This window comes from Mus caroli, unplaced genomic scaffold, assembly GCF_978045245.1.
Source record: "Mus caroli unplaced genomic scaffold, Mus_caroli_1 scaffold_2, whole genome shotgun sequence".
NCBI lineage: Eukaryota > Metazoa > Chordata > Mammalia > Rodentia > Muridae > Mus > Mus caroli.
In genome coordinates this window covers 77,295,473-77,316,525 of record NW_028227257.1, presented here as the reverse complement: position 1 = coordinate 77,316,525, position 21,053 = coordinate 77,295,473, and the positions used below count along the sequence as shown (strand labels likewise).

At 40.3% G+C, this 21,053-nt stretch overlaps 1 long non-coding RNA gene across 1 annotated transcript; it reads right to left on the bottom strand.

Moving 5' to 3' along the window:
• Positions 1-1,828: 1,828 nt before the first annotated feature.
• LOC110289705 (uncharacterized) lies at positions 1,829-4,789 on the bottom strand. The gene is made up of 3 exons (XR_002377367.3): positions 4,645-4,789; positions 4,241-4,350; positions 1,829-2,185 (listed from the first exon to the last, which is right to left on the bottom strand). It is a non-coding gene; the product is annotated as an uncharacterized LOC110289705 (long non-coding RNA).
• Between the last annotated feature and the right edge of the window lie 16,264 nt (positions 4,790-21,053).

The following is a 21,053-nucleotide window of genomic DNA, read 5'->3' as shown; positions in this document are numbered from 1 at the left end:
TGAGTTCTTGTCCTGACTTCATTTGGTGATGAACAGCAATATGGAGGTGTAAGCCAAATAAACCCTTACCACCGGGCAGTACACCTTTAATCCCAGCACTTAGGAGGCAGAGGCAGGCAGAGATCTCTGAGTTCAAGGCCAGCCTGGTCTACAAAGTGAGTTCCAGAATAGCCAGGGCTACACAGAGAAACCCTCTCTTGAAAAAACAACAACAAAAATTAAAATTAAAAAAATAAATAAATAAAAATAAAAAATAAAATAAACCCTTTCCTTCCTAACTTGCTTTTTGGTCATGGCATTTCATCAGAGTAATAAAAACCCTAACTAAGACAGTGCCCAAAATACACTGAATCCCCTAGAGAGAATCAAGGTTGGAAGCATGACTCAGCAGTGTGGGTCTCAGGTACAGGATCTGGGAATTCAGCAAGACACATGGTCAAAAGCCTTGCATTGGGCAGACAAGCAAAGGGGAAGTGTGTGTTTGGTTACCAGCAAAAGCACATGTTCTCCTTCTATTCTGTTCTTTGCTGCCTCTCCAACATACCAGCAAGACCTTCCCATGACTTAACTATTTTAAAATATATTATATGTAACCACAAAAAATTATATATACCATAAAAAATGATAGTCTGTCAGCCCATAAATTGTAGGACCAAAGCCAAGTTATTCTTTGCTTCTCTTTCAAGATGCATATTTTAAAATATAGAAACAGGAAAAAAAGAGGAAGAAGAAGAAGAACCCAAACCCAAACCATCTGCTCCCAACCATTTTAGCCCCCCTTTGCACCTGTGAACAGCTGTACATAGGAAATGACAGACAGCAACAGCATCGGTACAGCTAAACTTTGTGCACACCCGCCTTTCTCCTGGAGCACTAGAAGTTTGTGAGCACAGAGTGAGGCAGCCTGAGCCATAACTTACATTTGAAGTTTAGAGAAAACTGAAATGTTGATGGAGACTAGATCTCAGCCCTCGTCTGAGGCAAGCACTAGGAGTCTGGTATTAGGAGGACCACCATATATCAGAGCAGAGCCCAGGAAATGGTAGATAACACAGGGCTTGAGATGGCTTCAGGAGGAGCACAGCTCTCCAGGGGCAGAGGAAGGCCTGGCTCAAGAGCACACACTGCTTTACTGGGAAAGTAGTTTTGCCTGTGAAGAGGCATAAGGGGACAACACCCTCTTAGAGTAACAGTTGTCTAGGAAATAGCACAACTGAAGATCATATGGCATTCCATCATAACCGCATCTAAAGAGTTTCAACTGGTTGGAACCATGACTTGGAGTGACCCCTGTTTGCCAAAACCTCAAATCTAACTGAAACTTGTTTCCTAGTCAATGACCCGTGATACCTGTTTTGACTAACACACAGCCCTGGGGATGGATGCCTCCCTTCCTATGCACAGCAATAAGGTTTTGTTTGATTTTGCTTTGCTTTGGTTTGTCTTGAGGTACTGGGGATGGAACCCAAGGTCTGGTGAATCTAAGTGATCACTCCATCATTAAATTGTATCTCCAGCCCTCTCACTTTTGATTCTTCTTCAACAAAAGTCTTAACTTTTTTTCAAGTATTGAGGCTCATTCTTGTATGGTGAAAGGTAAGGGATAATTCCCAGCCCCAGAAAAGCCTTATAAAACCAACAAGAGTCTGGAGGGATCAGTTAGAACTTGCTAGTCTCAAGTGAAAGGGAAGACAACCGTAGGGAGGTAGACACACAACTGTGGCCGCATCACTCCTGGAGTTGCAGCTGCTGCTCCTGGGAGGCAGAAATGTCTTAATCTCACTAAAAATATTTCTTTTAAGAATCAGAATGGAGCCAGGCATTGTAATTAATTTTTTCAAAACTTATTTTTAATGATGGTTCTTAAATGCTTTAACCTTCGTTTTAGCCCACCAGAGGTAGTGAAAAAGAAAGAATACGAGGGAAATGGACCTGTTTAGAAATGGTTCTTTGGAGCAATTCCCATCTGTGTTGTCAGAAAATCAGCAGTTAAGTTCACAGGTCTGCAGCAGCAGTTCGATTCAGTCGCAAATACTTCATGGAAATATCAGCAATCCAATTCAGTAGAGTTGGGTCAGCAGCAGCAGTAGCATGACCTAGCAAGAACAGCCAGGCCTCAGCCTCCACACAGGTCAGCAGGAGGGACCAGGGAGCGATGGCTGGAAAAGTTCTCCACTGTGCCTCTCTGAGCGAAAAAAAATTCAGCAAAGATGAGAGACCAACAAGCCTTGCACAGCTATATCTCTAAGCAAGCCAAGCTCAGCCTCCATCACTGTCCATCAGTCCTATTTATACCCTCTAAACATCACATATCGTCCACATGTCTTGCCTCAGCACGTGCTTCTGTCTCTGCTGACATCATTCTGCTTGTCAGCCAGAGTCCGCAGAAGTGGCAAGAAACTGCAGCACACACCAGAAGTTTCTTGGTGCAAAGAATCCTTCATCACATGTCCTTTCACATGCTTGCTTTAGCAGAACATCCTTTCACCTGTGTTTGCTTCAGGTAAACATTTCTTCACCAGTCTGCCTTAGCCTTTCACCTGAGTCTACTTCAGCTAAACGTGCCTTCACATGTTTGCCCCAGCAAAACACCATCCAACACAACTGACTTTCTAAAGAACCCTTAAGTTTGCACTTCAAACTTGCATAGTGATGTACACATTTAATCCCAGCACTCAGGAGGCATATGCAGGCAGATCTCTATAAGTTTAAGGCCAGCCTGGTCTACATAATGAGTTCAGAACAACCAGGGCTACATAGTGAGAACCTATCTCAAAAAATAAAAACAAAAACAAAACAGTAGACCATCATCTCAAGGCTTAGCGAGTAAAGTAAGAGCACCTTTACTGGCTTAGCCTGACAACTTGAGTTCCATCCCTGGGACCCAGAAGAAAGGAACCAACTCCATAAGTTGTCCTCTGACCTCCACTCATGCAACATGACACATGCACCACATGTAAACAAATGTGCCACAATTGTAAACAAATAATGTAATTAGAAATATTTTTATTAAAATGTAGGGTCTGGGCCTTCAGCTCAGTGATAGACTGCTCTCCTAAAAGCCTATATATCCTTACTTCACATGCCTTAGAAAATGGAGAAAAGCAAATAATAATGTCACAAATCCCACCATCTTTAGACAAATAGAGTGTTAATATTTGTATCATTTTGCTATATATCTTTCTATTTTATTTATATCTATGTTTTCCCTAGATACAGAAGACCTCAAATAAATTGAGATCATATATAAATATTATATACATGCATATTTTAATAATAACTTACTCTTTTCATTTCTTCATTTATCATAAATATCTTCCCACAATGATAAATAACTTTTGTTGGTGGACTGTTATCCCATGATTCCATGGTAATCCATGGATCTTTAAATTAAACGTTTAGCCTGATAGGTTGCCAAAGAAATTCTCCACAGATAATCTACTGAAATGGCTTTTTTCCTGGAAGGCTGCCTTCATTTCATTGTGTTGAACACCCCCAACCCCAAAAAGTCTTCTATTATTACAATTTTTCTATTATTACAGCATTCCATAAAATATCTAGAAATGGGACTTAATTAAATAACACCCAAAAGAAGATATAGAAAATCCAGAAGTATCCTGGTCCTCTTGGCAGAGAGTCATATGCTGTAGACAAGAAACCACTCCTGAAAGCAAGAATAATGAGGAAAAAAATAAGTCAACTCCTGAATATTGGCAGTGGCATCCAAACTGAAGGAAAAAGAAAACGTCACAGGAGCTGAATAAAGAACCCACCAGTCAGAAAGTCACAAAGCTACCTTTAAGATAAGAATAAAAAGCAGATATGAAAAGGGCTCTCCAGGACTTAAAGGTTACAAGAGATAATAGAATAGGAAGACATGAAAAGTCATAAGAAACAAATTCACAAATCGTATGCTATATGGAATCTAGGGATAAAATTAACACTTGGGGAGGATACAAGATAAAACTAAGATACGAGACCTGCCAATGATCTGTATTCAGACCTGTGCCTAGTCAGGTATACCTGGGTATCACCTCATTGATATATGATTTGTATTAGTCAATACCTTCTCTTCTCTGCATAGATAAGCTTGAGTTGAATTTTTTTTTCATCACTTGAACTACATAAAGCTTAGCCAATACAGAACTGCTCCCAAGCTGGGCAGGTTACACAACAGATATGTAATCCCCCAGATGTGGAATCAACTGATGTAGAATAAGATAGAATACATTATGCTTACCTGAAATTCAGCAGGAGTGTTCTTAATAGGAACTGTGCAAGATATTAGAGTCTCCAAATTTCTGTAAAATTTCACTAGGAAGTAGGAATTGGCCCATGTGACTGTGGAGACTGAAGAAGATATCACTGTGACCTGGGAAGTCCTTTAACTCATTTGACACATACCAGACTATAATCGTAGTGGTGAGTTTTCACTACACCACTCTCCACCTACCCAGGAGCTAGCTATCTTGGGTTAGCAAATGGAAAACACACACACACACACACACACACACACACACACACACACACATACCCACATACCAGTTAATTTTCAAGTGCCTTGGCTAACTCAAAGGCAAGGTACTCCTAAAACTTCCCCTGCTACCCCAGACCCAATTGGGGAAGTGGTCAGTGGCAACTTACCCAAAATCTTATGTAGCTGGTTGGCTTTATATACTGTTGCTCCTGTATCCCATCCTTTTCATGGTGATCTCCTATTCCTTTCTGCATCTTACCTGGACAACTCTAAGTGTCTCTCACCCCCCCCCCCGTACCCAACCATTGGCCACTGGCATCCTTATTGACAGATCAAAAACCAGTTGAGCACAAGGACCTTTAGCTTCTGGACAAGCAGATTCAAAGCATTGGTGCCAATCTCCAACACATAATGAGGCAGAACTGAAATCCAACTGAGAACTGGCATTTGAGCAAAGCTCCATCCAATTTTTAAAAGAGAAAAATTCTCAAACTAGATTGCAGAGTTGATAGCTTTCTAGACATTGGTTACTTGACCTTGAAGTTAAGGAGAAACAGTTTGAACATTTTTAAAGATATATATTTCCAGAGAAACTCATGCTTGGTAAATAGAAGGGCTCTTGACTACAAATAGTCCCTAAATAATGTTTTCATTTATGATTGTTAGCTTTGTGATGATGCATCAGATATGCATTTAATTGAAACCATATTTGAATTTTGATCTTTCCTCAGGCTTAGTGATATGCTGCAATCCCCTGTCACCATGTAAGGCACAGCTGGAAGTCCCCCGGGAACCACAACATCATGAAATAAACAACCAGTATTTGACCTTATTCTGATTTGCTCAGCTAGAATGTTTGGTAGACTGTGGGGGTGAATAAACTTTGGACTTTGATCTTTTCAACTTAACTGGGTTCAATAGGACAGAATCCTGCCATGAATTCAGAAGCATCTATATGTGGCCATTAAGGACACCCAAAACTTTAAAACCATGGAATATAGAATGGACTTATAATTGATAAAGCTCTCACCATATCTGTCTCTTGAAAGCCATTTTTAGATGTACCACATTTTTCAATGGCTAAGGGGCACCCTCCAGAAAACACAGCAAAAGCAACCAAAGTAATCAACCAAAGAGGTGACATTTCTGATAAGAAAGAGGACTCTTTTTTATCTCTGTCCTCCAAGATACATAAGCTCTGGAGTGGTGGCTACTATGTCAGGTTCCTGTGTTCTTCTTTCTTAAATATGTTTAAATTGTTTTTGTTGTATTTGCCTTGCTCTCTGTGTTGATACAATTGAACAATCAAGCACCATTTAGCAGAGTCAGCTATGTGATGGGCACCAACAACCCCAGCATTAGAGAAGGAAGCAAGAGGGTCACAGTAAGTTTCAGGCTAGCCCAAGCTGCAAAGGCAGACCCTGTCTCAAAAACAGAAAACAAACCACCATCATTTAGCGGCATTCATCTACCAATATAGAGTGTTGGCAAGATCCTTTTGAGAGGACTCAACACCATGGGGGCATTCTTGGTCAATGTTAGAGTAACTTGATAGTGCTTAGGCTAATAAAAGTGAAAGTACCCCATGCACCGCAAAGAATCATATCCGGTCTCACACTGGAAAGGTATAGGGCAGAGCTTGTTCACAGTAAAAGGTAGCCTTGTAAACCGTGTGTATGTGGGAGTTGGAGGAGGCAGAAAATGCCTTGTAGACAAAAGCTGACAAACTTACAGTTGGCTGAATGACTAGATCCATTGTCATCAGTTTCACTGCAGGACAGGAACCCTGATCCTCTAGTTGCAAGTCCTGAGAGTAGTGGAGGCGACTCAAAATATGCTCGCCAGGATAGAATCAGCATTAAGAAAAGGAGAAAAGAAAGTTCCACTTCAGATGAATATGCAAAGAAAACTCCAGAACAAGGATGGGTTTCGTTGCTCATATATGAAATCCCAGCACTCTGGAGTGAATCTAAAACCAGCCCGGGCTGTATAAAAAAAAAAAAAAAAAAAAAAAAAAGGGTGTGAAGAATAGCAAGATCTAGGTAACAAAGTCAATTACAGAAAATTAATTAAATGCTTTTAAAATACAATTGTCAACTGCTCTTGCAAATTATTTTTAAAAGTTTATTTAGAAACCTCAAGAAAGAAATGAAGCAATACCATTACTTTAAAAAATATTAGAAAGATAGAAAATTCATATTAATTTAAGAACCAACATAAAAAATAAACAACTTAGCATCCTGTAAATAAAATATACAGCTATATGAGGTAAAAAAAAAAAGATGAAATAGATATACAAGCCATCCTCCTTGTATGGTGCTGTCAATGAAAACCTATGCATGGTAGAACCATGTCCTTGCTTTGCATGGTCCTGTGACAAATGAACACAGTTCTGATATGCTCAGGTTCAGTTAACATGGCACCATGCACTCAAGCAAAGACAAAATCAAGGCCAGAATTAGTGAATTCTGTAAGCCATATTAAATTAATAACCAACAGAGAAGAAAATCAAACAACTTAACATCCTTTAAATAAAAAAATACACCTATAGGAGGTGAAAATGAGGGCTGAAGAGATGGCTCAGTGGTTAAGTGGGTATACTACTCTTACAGAGGACTTAAGTTCAGTTCTCAGTGCCTATGCTGGGCAGCTTATAACTATCTGCAACTTCAGATCCTGGGCATCCAGTGCTCTCTTCTGGCCTCCTTGGGTACTCACACTCATTTTCACACACACCCGGAGAGAGTCACACATAACATAGTTAAAAATAAAATATGAATGAGAAATTAGGAAAAATGAAGACTAGATTATGGGAAAGGCATATAATAAATTTATTAGGTTCTCCAGAAGGAAATAATGACATAGAGTTTTTATATTATAAAGCATATATTATTTAGAGAGAAGTGTTGCATTTGGGGTGGAAGCTGAGAAAACTCACTTCAGACATGGAAGCTTAAAATTAAACCTTTATTTTGTTTGTTTGTTTGTTGTTTTTTGTTTTCTGTTTTTGTTTTTTGAGACAAGGTTTCTTTGTATAGCCCTGGCTATCCTAGAACTCACTCTGTAGACCAGGCTGGCCTCTAACTCCTAAGTGCTGGGATTAAAGGTATGTGCCACCACTGCCCAGTGAAACCTTTATTTTCTAAGTGCTCAGAAAGGCAGTTTGGGATTTGAACTGTGTCCCCGAAGGGAAATTATACGACATTTTTAAAGGATGGGAACACAAAGAAAGGGGGAATTGAGAACTGCAGTGCCATCCAATTGTATTTTGACATTATAGGTTAAGCAAGAGAGTACCCATTAGAGACTGGGATGTATCTAGGGCACCTGGCTTCAAAGTCCTTAATTCATTCTCCTAGACATTAGGTCCAGATCTCAGAGTGATAGGGGGACAAAGGGATGGGTTAGCTGCATGTAGTTAATTAGGGAATAATAGGCAATTTTTATATATTATATTATATTATATTATATACAAATAATATATAATTATATATTTTTATAGCTTATGCACCTTGGTTTAGATAACAATTTCTATATTCTTTACCAGTTAACAAACAATTAAGAAAACATTTGGAGAAGTTGGATAGGTGTTTGATCCTAGGCCTGAAAACATGAACTTGTTTGACACTGCCAGCAAGATGGAAAATTTGGCCCCTAACATGGCTGGACTTAGATAACTGTCTCGTTACAAGTTGTTCCTGAGATGACTGGACTCATACAACTGTTTACAGTAGAAGCTGCTCGGCTATAGGAAAGTCCCCAGGTTCCCCTAGGGCCTGGGACCTTAAATTTACTTTCTCCCTATGATTAAATCAAGTCTGAAAATGAAATAGTAGTACTTAGAATAATTTTCTTTTGTTTGTTCCCAACAGAATGAAATATAAAAATAAGATTAACCATAACACAATATAGCAAAGTTGTAGAAAAAAGGATATATCACTTAAAGAAGAAAAATCTAAAAGCTAACAAAATGCAAAGATGCATGATTTAAAATATTCTAATGGCAGACTCCCCTTCTCAGCAGAAAATATTCTCAAAGACCATAGAGGTGTGTCTTCTAGCATTAAAGGGAGAGATCAACATGAGTTTTTATACCCAGCTAAACAGCACTGCCATAATAAAGCCATTTAAAACCTGATGGGTGCTTAATGAGAGAACAAGTTGGGGATGTACTTTAGCAAAAGAATGGGTCAGGGAAGAACCCACAAAGAGGAATGCAATAAACAGGAAATTAAGTCAATGAGAAAGACTTCAATAGGACTACTCAGACAGCTTGACATGTGTCCCCTAACAACCAGGAACATAGAGCAATAGATTTCCAACTCTTAGGAGAACACTAATGCAATTTAGGGTAACATAGTAGAGACTATTGGAACACAACACACTTATCTTCCACACAAAACTGAAGAGCATTGGCTCTAGCAAATCTAGAGGAATTGAAAGCAATACCAAGGGAACAAGAATCACAGAAAAATCACCAGGGGTTTCTTAATGACTTCATGAAAGTGCTAGTGAGAAAGAGATTTATGCAGAGAATCTAGAACAATCTTATAATAGTTCTGGTCAAGAACTTTTCTATCCACAGTTTCTTTCCTTTCTCTTTTTATTTCTAAGAAGGGTTCAATAAGACTAACCACTAGGCAGATAAAGGGATATTGGAAAGGAGAGAAATAGATGATTATATATTTCTTCCCTAGAGTACACATTCTAGCCTGCAGAAGGCCCTAAGTGGAAGAAGAGAGAAAACACAATCACAAGGAACTGAACTTAGAACTTCATGTGACCACTGTTTATTTCATATCTGTCAGTATTGGCTGCCTTCCAGTTTTCATCCAGAAGTAGGGAAGGGGCCATTGAGGAAGTTTAACAAGAGATAAAAATGAAGTTGCTTCTGATACACCAGTTACAAGAATTTCAAATCATACTAAAATTGTGACCAGAGATCTAAAATCAGCCAGTAGGCCCCATCCTTGTTTATGAACACCATCCACGTATCAATGAACCTTGATCAACTTACACCAGAGGAACTTCTCCCTTCTCCTTTACATCTCAATTCCCCCAAAGGGGAGGAAACTACTTTCCCATCGTTCATCCTTGCTCTGTTTTCCAGGATGAATAATGATGATCTAATCCACCTTCACTTCCCCATGGGGAGTATAATCTGCCTACTGAGCCACATAAGGAAGTGATGCTTACAATGAATTTCCTCAGTTGGTTAGTAAGACCTCTGATCTTCATACAGAACAGCCTTGAGTCTACCCATGTTGAGCTTGAATAATTTCTTTGAATACTACCAGGTTTTTGCCACAGTCTTTTCTCCAATAAAAACAGTTTGATGACAATGTGATTCCTCGTGTGACTTCATCCCAGATCGAATCTGGGTTTTGCTTAATCTTTTGTCATTTTAGACAAAAGATATTAGCATCTTCTAATAGCAAGAAAATTTTAGGCATACAGTATTCACATTCAAGATTTAGAACAAATAATGTATCTACAAAAGGCATATTATATTCAGAATAGGAAATACCTCCAGGTATTTCTCTCACTCACATATTTCAGATACCAGTTGCATGAGAGAAGTTTTCACCATAAATCAAGAAATTCTTCAGCAGACACTAGTTTAGATGTCTTACATTCTAAGTCACTTCTTACACCATGTACCTGCAAATACAATCAGATATCATGGGCTAGGAGCTCCATCCTTCAGCACTGCCCTCTTTTCACATGCCAACTATGAGTGACCAGCTCTAAGTTGCTACTACCTCCTCAGGTCTGACTCCTCAGGTCTTATCTGCTGAGTGGCTCACATAACCCTGGGAAACCCTTACAGTGTGGACTGGTTAAAAGGATTACAGAAAAGACAAATCAAGAACCAGATGGAGGAGTTGAAAGCATCAAGGTTTGCTCTGTCACTTGAGTAAAGGCTATTATAGATAAAGCAAAGGAGCAGAATTCGATCATGAAGAGGCAATATCTATTATAAAATGGTCCTTCATGATGCCAAGCTGGATGGATGGTGAGTCATTGCTTTGTTACCATCTAAGTGCAGTACATTTGTGGAAACTGGCTCTCCCTACTCTCTTCCATGACTGCTTCTAATGTTCTTCATCTTTCTCTGCCTTCCTTTGTGTACCTTCCTTAATTCTCACTTCTCTGTAGTGTCTTGAATACTTTTCAATGTCTGATCAAAACAGTCTCAAAACAAATATCAAAGAGTCTCCATCATTTCTGAGCTGGCAGAGTAAAAAGTGCCCCGAGATCAAATAGAAGAGAAATGAGTTGGTAGGGCTTTCAGGTATTTTTTTGCCAAGTCATGGTGACTCTGAACTTGAGCTACCAGCATTACAATTAAAATTCAGCTGTAAAACATGTATTGCAACAGGGAATGGTGAGACATGGTAATGTGGACTATACCTACAGGCTGAGACAATAGGGCAATGAGTTTAAAGCCAGTCTGGGCTACAGACAGCCCTTGTTTCTAACAAAACAAGCAAACAAGACAGTGCAGAGTAGAGACTGCCCATAGTAGGAACCAGAGGCACCAGCTTTTAAAGGACAAACATCTGATCATTAGCATTTCCTCGGACTCTTGGGTCCAAGATGACTCGCCAACCTTAAGACTGAGATGTGATGACATTCACAAACCAGCCATTATTTAAAACTAACCCCATCAACTACCTGCTTGAGAGTTGAAACAACGTGTTCCACAATGATGCTTGTATGAACTCTCAGGATCACTGTCAAGATGGAGCTGGTGTTCATCATGAATCTTGGTTGCTAAATGCAATGGTTAGTTTTAATTATCAACTTGACACAATCTAGAATCACCTAGTAAGAAAGCCTTGGTGAGGAATTGCCTAGATCAGTTTGGCCTGTAGGCATGTCAGTGGAGGATTATCTTGATAACATTAAGTGGCTGGGGAGAGACCTAACCACAGTGAATGGCACCTCCTAGGAAGAGATCCTGGCTTGTAGAAGAGTGGAAAAAAGCAAGTATGGGCGCATTTATTTTCTGGAATGCTCTGGACTGTGGATGTGACCAACTGTTTCATGTTCCAAACACCTCATCTTCCCAGAAATGATGGGCTGTTACCTGGAACTGTGGACCAAATTAAACCCTTTCTCCCTTAAGTTGCCTTTGTCAGTGTGAGGCCTGTGCATGGTTAATATCAATTGCAGCACAGGCATAAACCAAAGTTTAATTTATGTTGTACAGAACAGCTAGATGTTTTCTGATTGCTCTTCCAGATCCAATACAATCTCTATCTTTCTCCATGCTAAAATAGGTTCTAGAACTCTTCACTTTAATTATATATTCCTAGCTATATGTCTTGAAATTTAAATTACAAAATGGCTAAATCAAACTAACCCATGCTGTGCCTTGCATTTTAGTTGCTTTTCTCACTGCCAAGAAAGAAACACATCCTTAACTGAACTAGAAAAACGACAGAAGGCTTTTAATCTCAGAGCCCAACTCCAGTGACATACTCCAGTCTAGCAAGATCATGTGAGGTACTCTGCAAACACCAGTCAGGAGAGTAACAATCCACATGAGGCAAGAAGGAAATCCGGTCAACACAACTCAGTAGGTGCTAATGGGTCAGACTTCTAGAGTCTTCCAGTGGCAGTTTATTTAGGCATATTTAAGCACAGTACCATTTTGGAATAACAGTTTTCTGGTAACAGTTATCCCAATCCTGAATGGAAAAAATCAAATAAAAGAAGGATATGACCACTCCTAAAATATGGAGGTTTATTATTATTATTATTATTATTATTATTATTATTATTCTAGATAAAAGAGAGAAAGCAAGCAGAGAGAGGAATCCAAGCTGAACATGGCTGGCAGACTAAACCAGACATGAAAGGAAAGACAGGGAGGGAGAACAAGAGAAGAATTGCCCAAACCAAGGCAGCTGAGCCAAGAGAAGGGTGTAGCCAAAATGGCTGAGTTACATTGGGATTAGGCTGGAGGAAGCCCAGTCCCTAAGTAGGTAGAGGTTTAGGGTAAGAGGTGAAAAGTGTGTAGAGGGATGGAGTAGGGGGTGGGGAACAAATACTGAGTGATGCTAGGAGAGTTGGGAGGAGCCACAGACACTGAGGAATGAAGGGAGAGCTGCCCATCATCTGCTTCGAGATGTTAAAAGGTACCTCAGCTATTTGTCCCAGGTTTCTGAAACCTAACAAAATCCCATCTACACAATAAAACTGAAGGTGTGACTACATTGAAACTTCCTCTTCCTTAAAGATGGGTATTATATCTTAAGGACCTAGGGGAGGATCTGGTATGGTCTCAGTCACATAGATACAGCATAGAGGCTATAAAGTACATGTGGCACCTCTAAGAATGGGTTCTATTGACTGAGAAAGAAAACTAAAGACAAAGGTCTAAGGATAAAGAGTCTGGGATAAACAATAGTTGGGGAGCAGAAAGGATCCTGATGTGGTCTGGCCCTATAGATGCCATAGATGGTCTGACCCTATAGATGCCACAGACCACCATGCTATTAACAACTCCTAGCCTTCTGGGAAGAAATCAGGTATACATCTCCTCTATTAAGGAGACAACCTTGCATGTTTAATATTCCTGGTTTCCGTAGTGCTTATTTATGAGCACAAGGTCCTCATGCACTCTATAGACCGTACTTCCTAAACCTACTCAGGTAGCAGTAGCAACTGGGGACCAACTGTGTGGAGGATAGTCTCATTCAAACCATCACAATCCCTTACCTCTGCTCATACATTATACATTGTCCCTTCACAATGGTCTCTTTAAGGCTCTTTTTTGTTAGGCTCCTGACTGATACAAATTGTACAAAGCAAAATAATGAGATGCATTTTGATGGGCGAGTTTCTAGATATAGTATGGCCATGCCTTACACAATTCTATGGTTAGGGCAGCAATTCTCAAACTCTAGACCTCAGAACTTATTTAGACATTTTTTAAATTATGGAAGTCACAAAGGACTTTCTTTGGTTAATGTTTGATATTGAATATCTCTTCATCCATCTATCTATCCATCCACCTAATATAATTAGAATTGATGACTGAGAAATTTTAAGTATGCAAATGAAAGGAAATAAAACTTGAGACCTGTGATTCATGTAATGTATGTCAAATAGCCCAAAGAGTTGTTTGTGAGCTTTGAAACCTCAGGCTGAGAACATAGCAGAACAGGCCAGAACATGCCCGGGCAGGCCCGTTGTTGAGACATTCCTGAGGCTGCTTAGCCATAAAGATAAAGAGAATGACATGCGGGACTGGGCCGGCGCCTCCCTATCTCCCACTCTTCTGACCTAAGTTAAATGTTAACAGTCTGCTGATGTTTAAATGGACCAATCATGTGAAACCGTGCCAATTCCTCCCCCAGCCCCACCCCTTTTCTATAAAAACCCCTAGCTTCCAAGCCTCATGGTCGACACCTCTGTCTCCTGCTGGAGATACGTGTCCACCCGGAGCTGCGTCATTAAACTACCTCATGCTTTTACATCACAATGGTCATGATGTTCATGATTCGGGTTCCCCCACTAGGTTCTTTCATGATTATTTGTTTCATAGTAAGATAACAAGCTCATTGTTAATATAAATCACCTATTGTTATGAAAAACAACTATACTTTTTAATGTTAGTGAGATTATACTAAGGGCCTTGCTTTAATTTTTCTTTTTTTGCAAGAGTCAATTAAGAGTCTCCAGAAACTTAGAATACCCAAGATATAAGCTACAATTTGCAAAACACATGAAACTCAAGAAGAACAAAGACCAAAGTGTGGACACTTTGCCCCTTCTTAGAATTGGGAACAAAACACCCATGGAAGGAGCTACAGAGACAGAGTTTGGAGCTGAGACAAAAGGATGGACCATCTAGAAACTGCCATATCCAGGGATCCATCTCATAATCAGCCTCCAAACGCTGACACCATTGCATACACTAGCAAGATTTTGCTGAAAGGACCCAGATATAGCTGTTTCTTGTGAGACTATGCCGGGGCCTGGCAAACACGTAAGTGGATGCTCACAGGCAGCTATTGGATGGATCACAGGGCCCCCAATGGAGGATCTAGAGAAAGTACCCAAGGAGCTAAAGGGATCTGCAACCCTATAGGTGGAACAACATTATGAACTAACCAGTACCCCGGAGCTCTTGACTCTAGCTGCAAATGTATCAAAAGATGGCCTAGTCGGCCATCACTGGAAAGAGAGGCCCATTGGTCATGCAAACTTTATATGCCCCAGTACAGGGGAACGCCAGGGCCAAAAAGTGGGAGTGGGTGGGTAGGAGAGTGGGGGGGAGGGTATGGGGGACATTTGGGATAGCATTGGAAATGTAAATGAGGAAAATACCTAATTTAAAAAAAAAAGAGTCTCATCTCAGCCTTTACGTTCCATCTCTTGCAATATCGTGTCAGGTAACTTTGGAGAACTCCACACATGGGCAAGTGAGTGAGAATAAGAATGCAGATAACAGCTGTCTAGTGAGATGGTTTTGACCTGTTGAGGCTGCAAGAGAGGCTCAACAGTATTTCCCAAATCATACTTTGTAGATCAAATTTGTGGAACAGACTAATGGGCCCTGGGTTGGAAGTTATGATCCTTGGATTTTAGCTAACTCTGCTGCCTCCTAGCAATGCAATCTTGAGGAAATGGTTTCCATGCTACTAAGTGAAAGGTCTGAATAGAACTGAAGACCTGAGGAATATTGCTCACACTAATTCCTTTTCATCTGTAAGCTGGTGCTAAGGGAGATGGTAGCTGCCTTTGAGTCACTGTGGAAGTTAGTTTATGGGACGTCAAAATGATTCACCTGCATGTTAACTTCTAAAGGTGGGTATTAGGAAAACAAAGAAGGAAAAATGCAATGTCATTAACTATGAGTCATGTTGTTGAGAAGTTAACATGCATATTGGATCGCTCAACCTCTACCTTGCCAAACATCATACAAAGATTGGATGCGGTCTTGATGAGGCATTTTAAGGCCTCCTAAGATAATTACAGCACTGATTTCCAGCTTTTCATTAGCTAGGAATGTAAGAAGTACATAGCCAACTTGAAGGACACTGAGTGTAAATGTTTTGAGATCAAGGCAAGGAAAGCAATAGTGGACTAAAGAATCTTATTAAATACTAAATGGATTTCATATATTTTAAGGATCAAATGTGTGTTGGGGGAAGAAACACTTCCATTCTTGTTTAATGCCTGCTTTGGATGGAGGTCAGAATGGCATTTGTAAGTCTCCCCACCCTTCCTGGGATGGGTCCAGCCCATTGAGCAGCTTTGTTCCAGAACATCCAGTTAAACTGGATCTTTGGTGATGAATTTTTTCCAACCTGAAAACAGTTTGTACCTACTGCACAAATCTTTCTTTATCTATATTGGGGTGAGGGTTGATCTGTCACCGGCATACTGTGATGGTGACAGTAGGAGATGTCCAGAATAAGGGGAAAGAGAGGTCAGGATTCCCTAAAATAAAAAGTCTATTATACAATAGACATGCTTTCTACTTAAACAAAGCCTCTGCTTTGTTTCAGGAGTTTGCAGAAGGTATAGTTTGGTATAGTACAATGTGATCTAACCTATGACTATAAAGCTGGAGTGTTCGAATCTTCACCCCATGCCTACCATCAACTGAAGCTATCATTGAAGATTTTTTACCTTCCTTTCTGCTTTCCCCAAAAATGTAGTGGTTATTAACTTTTAGATTCACAGCTTAAGATTTTTAGGTAGATATATCTCTGAATGGGAAGGAATCAAATTCTGCCAATCCTCAGTTGTTCCACGTTCCACACAATATTACTGGGTATCTACACAAACAGGCACCTGATGTCCAGTAAGACAGTCATGATCTTTGCTCCATGGACTGTGTGCTCTAGTCTTCCTCCAGTTTGTAGTTCCCAGTTTCAAGAGTTAGTCAATCAACTGTCCCAGAGGGCAACTCACTGGACTTGAGGGAATCATCCAATCCCCTCTCCATGTTATCAAGTTTAAAGTGATTACAGGCCAGGGTACAGCTCTGTGGTAGAACCCATGATTCACTTTTATGAAGTCCTAGGTGCAATCCCCAGCCCAAAAAAGAAAACAACTCTTAAGAGACCCTGTCTCTGTGTCTAAGTTCAAAGTTGATTTGAGAGGGAGGTCTTGAACTCTCCCCATCGCCCTCTCAGGTCTTCGCTCTTTGATGAAGCTCTGGGCTCCTACTACTTCCTCTCCTACAAAACCCAACTTCACATTTTAGGGCGCTTGTATCTGCTGACACACGCAAGAATAAGAGTGATCACCCCTATAAAAGAAATACTTTGTTTATCTGGAATTCCTGCCAACTGCTGGACTAGAGTTGTGACATAAATCTGTTTTTCATGAAACTACTTTTTTAAATCAAAGTCCAACAGAAAGTTGAACACATGGGAAATATTTCAATCAATAATTTTGATTGATAGATACAATTAAAAGGCAAATATTAAATAATTGCATCAATCAACAAAAGGAAACCTTCATGAAAGTTTACCTTTCATAACTATAAAATATTATTTCCTATTAGCTTATTGAATTAATAAAGGAACTTTATATGACCTTTGTACTAGAGGTTTGAAAAACATTATAGACTGATGAAATTGTGAAATACATTTGGAAGTCCAAAGACAAACTGAACTTGGCTGAGTTTCTCTATTCCCTTCAGGGACCCAGTGGATTTAATATTCTTTAACTTATTGAACTTAGCAGAACAAGCCAATTTATATAACAATTATCTCATACCCACCATACTAGTTGTTTCAAAAAGATTTGTTTTTTATTTATTTACTTTTGTTTGTTTGTTTGTTTTCAGACAAAGTCCTAGTGTATGGCCCTGGCTGTCCTGGAACTCAGTCTGTAGACCAGGCTGGCCTCAAACTCATAGAGATTTATCTGTCTCTGCATTCTGAGTGCTGGGATTAAAAGTGTACCATGCCTGGCACAAAATATCTCTTTTTAAGACTCAGGAAAAAGATTCAGTACAAAGTTTGCATGATAAGGAGACATTCAAGCAACACAAGGAAAACACACCAAGGGATGAGGAAAGGGGTGGAGGATGGAAAAGCAGGTAAGGGGAGAGGAAGGAACGACCTATAATATGTATGCCACTGAAAGACACAGTTCACACATTTTCTCTCAGCCCTCAGTGGGGAGGGCCCTAGCACCATTTCTATATCCATATTAAACTGAAGTTCAAATTTGTCACATGCCCAAGATCACATGACCAGGTTTGTAAAGCCTGCTTTCTCTGTCTCTTGATTTGTAATCTTACATGTTTTTGCCTCCTAGACATGACTTCTCTACAAGTTGTACCAGGTGTGGCATATGAAGCATTTTATCTCATTCTCACAACAGCCATGACATGAATGCAAGTCCCAACTTCAAAGTTAAAAAGCTGCCCCAGAGCTGGGCATGGTGGCACATGCCTGTAAGTCCAGCATTCAAGAGCTAGGCTGAAGTGGATTAGGAGTTGTAGCTGAATTGGGCTTCAAAATCAAGATCAGACAGCATGCACTATTTGAGACTCTACCTTAAAGCAAGAAGGAAGAAAGAGAAAGGAATGGAAGAGAAAGGAGAGAGAGAATAAGAGAAAGAGGAAGGAAGGGAGGAAGGAAGGGAGGAAGGGAGGAAGGAAGGGAGGAAGGAAGGAAGGAAGGAAGGAAGGAAGGAAGGAAGGAAGGAAGGAAGGAAGGAAGGAAGGAAGGGAGGGAGAGAGGGAGGGAGGGAGGGAGGGAGGGAGGGAGGGAGGGAGGGAGGGAGGGAGGAAGGAAGGAAGGAAGGAAGGAAGGAAGGAAGGAAGGAAGGAAGGAAGGAAGGAAGGAAGGAAGGAAGGAAAAAGTAGAATGGGACCAGATAGAGGAAGGAAGGAGGGAGGGAAAGAAACAAGGAGAGTAGAGAAGAAAGGAGGGGGAGCTGATGTAAAGGTGATGCCATTTTTGCCCAACAGAGACAGCTCACATCTCGCACTTCAGTCAGAGTGCAGATGTGCTTTTCCCATCATTCTGGAGTTGCTCAGACAGGCTCCGAGGTTCCGCAGACCGACCCTTAGATGACTGCACATCCTCTCAAGGACTTTTGAATGTTGTACTTTTATTGTTTTGAAGGTAATACTTAGAAATCCATAGAAACCATGACGGGTAGCCAATGAATGCGATGATGTTTCAATGAGGCATTTGTGTTTCTATTTATATGCATGGCAGCAGTGTCTACTTGGCTTGAGATGAACTAGCAAACCTGTTTGGCTACCGTGGGATTGGCATACACTCGCATCAATATGACAGCCACTCTCCTACATTTGTACCCAGAGAATTTTTTGTCTGGTTGAGTTTGGTTGTTATTACTGCTTGTTCATTGCTATCCATAAAACCATATTCCCCTGTTGTAGAGATCATAAACAAAAGATTATCAGGGTAGTAAACATGTTAAGACAACTGTGGGACATCTATATAAAAAAGACTTTGATGGCTTTCTTGGCTTGGAATGAGGAATTTTTCCTGACTCTTCCTTAAAGAACAAATAAAATTTTGTATGATTTATATGCTAATTTTGAGTGACTGGGCCAAGTACAGCTTTGCTAACACTAGAGACCTCTAAGTCACCTTTGGCAACAGCACTGAATACTTTGGCTTGACGTGAAAATGTCACGCAGAGAAGTCATTTTGCTATAGCACTTTAATCATACGGAGACTTAGTACCTGCCATGCTCTCAGCAGATGAAGGCAAGCTGACATCTGGTACAAAGGAAACTTTACCATCATTTAGACAGAGAAAAGTTCTGAGTAAAGATGAACTAAACTCAGGTAACATAACGACCCAATACTACATACAGATTCTCATGAAACACACACACACTATGGTGATTAAAAGCAATGTCTAAAATAATGTAAAAACTTATAAATCCTGTTAAAGCTTGTTTGTTTTAGTTTACAAAACCACCAAAGTTTGTCAATCAATGGACTAAAAATTTTTTATTACATTTTGGAGTACATGGTCTACCACATGGAGTTAGTTTCATAGTAGATATCCTCTATTTTTGCCCAAGCATCCATTTAGTCCACTGGTAGAAGTATCCTTTGTAAAATAAAACAAACAAACAAATAAATAAATCCTTTAATAGGATTTGTAAGTTTCTACATTTTTTTTAGATAGTCTTTTAATTACCAGTGTGTGTGTGTGTGTGTGTGTGTGTGTGTGTGTGTGTGTGTTTCATGAGAACCTGTATATATACTGGGTTTGTATTTGAAAGCCCAGTCCCTCCACTGTGCTGCCCATGTGACTAGTGTAGTCTTGGCATTCCCATCATGGCAGAAAGCGCTGCTGAATACCACGGATCCAAGACAATATAGAATAATACGCATTAAAGTACTTTATAAAGTTTAAAGCACTTCTTTTTTATGTGTGGTTTGTGTGCATTGTATATTCTTATTCACATACAGACCACAAAGTCATCACTGGGATCTCATAAATGGTTCTCTTTATTTATTGAACTCAGAATTCACTGATCAGCCAAACGAGGTAGGCAGCCTATAGGCACCTACTGCTAGCTCGTAGATGGTTCCCATGCCTTCCTATCTTTTACATGGATAAAGCTCCTCTTATAAGAGGGATCCAGACTCCAGGCCTCACAATTGCATGACAAGCATTTTATCCACTGAGCTATCTCCCCAAACCATCAACACACTCCTAGAGAAACTCTGCAATGGTTAGTCTCCATTGTCAACTTGACTGGATTTAGAAACTCCGAGAAGACACACCTCTGGGTGTGCTTAGAGGTTCTTCTCAGATGGTTTAACTAAGGTGGGAAGACACTCCCTGCATGTGTATGGTTTCACCAGCTGGGCTGGCACCCTAGACTGAACACTCCTCTCTCTGCTCCCAGACTGTAAACCACAAGAGCAGCTGCCTCGTCCCCCAACCCTTCTTCCACCTGCCTTCCCTGCTGGCTTCCTTCACAAACTGAAAACCCTTCTCAGCTGGGAACACGACTCAGTAAAGTGATGGCCTTGCACACAGGATGATCTTTTTTTTTTAAAAAAAGATTTATTTATTTATTATATGTAAGTACACTGTAGCTGTCTTCAGACACTCCAGAAGAGGGCGCCAGATCTCGTTACGGATGGTTGTTAGCCACCATGTGGTTGCTGGGATTTGAACTCTGGACCTTTGGAAGAGCAGTCGGGTGCTCTTACCCACTGAGCCATCTCACCAGCCCATCACAAATTTGCTTTCCAGAATCCATAATAAAAACCAGGTACAGTGGCAGACTTGTAGTGCCAGTACCGAGCATGTGGTGACTGAAGGATCCCTGGGGCTCACTGCCAGACAGCCTAGCCTAATATCCGAGTCTCAGTCCAGTGAGAGACCTTGTCTCTAAAAACAAACGAAAGTTGAAAGACCATATGCTGCAGCATATGCTGACCATCCCAGGGTAGCAGCAATGGAGATCGGAGGATCCCTTTGGTTTGCTAGACAATCAGTCTAGCCCAAGGCTCAGGAAGATACCTGAAAAAATAAACAGACAGAAGCTGAAAAAGATACCTGATATTGACCTCTGACCTTCACGTGTACA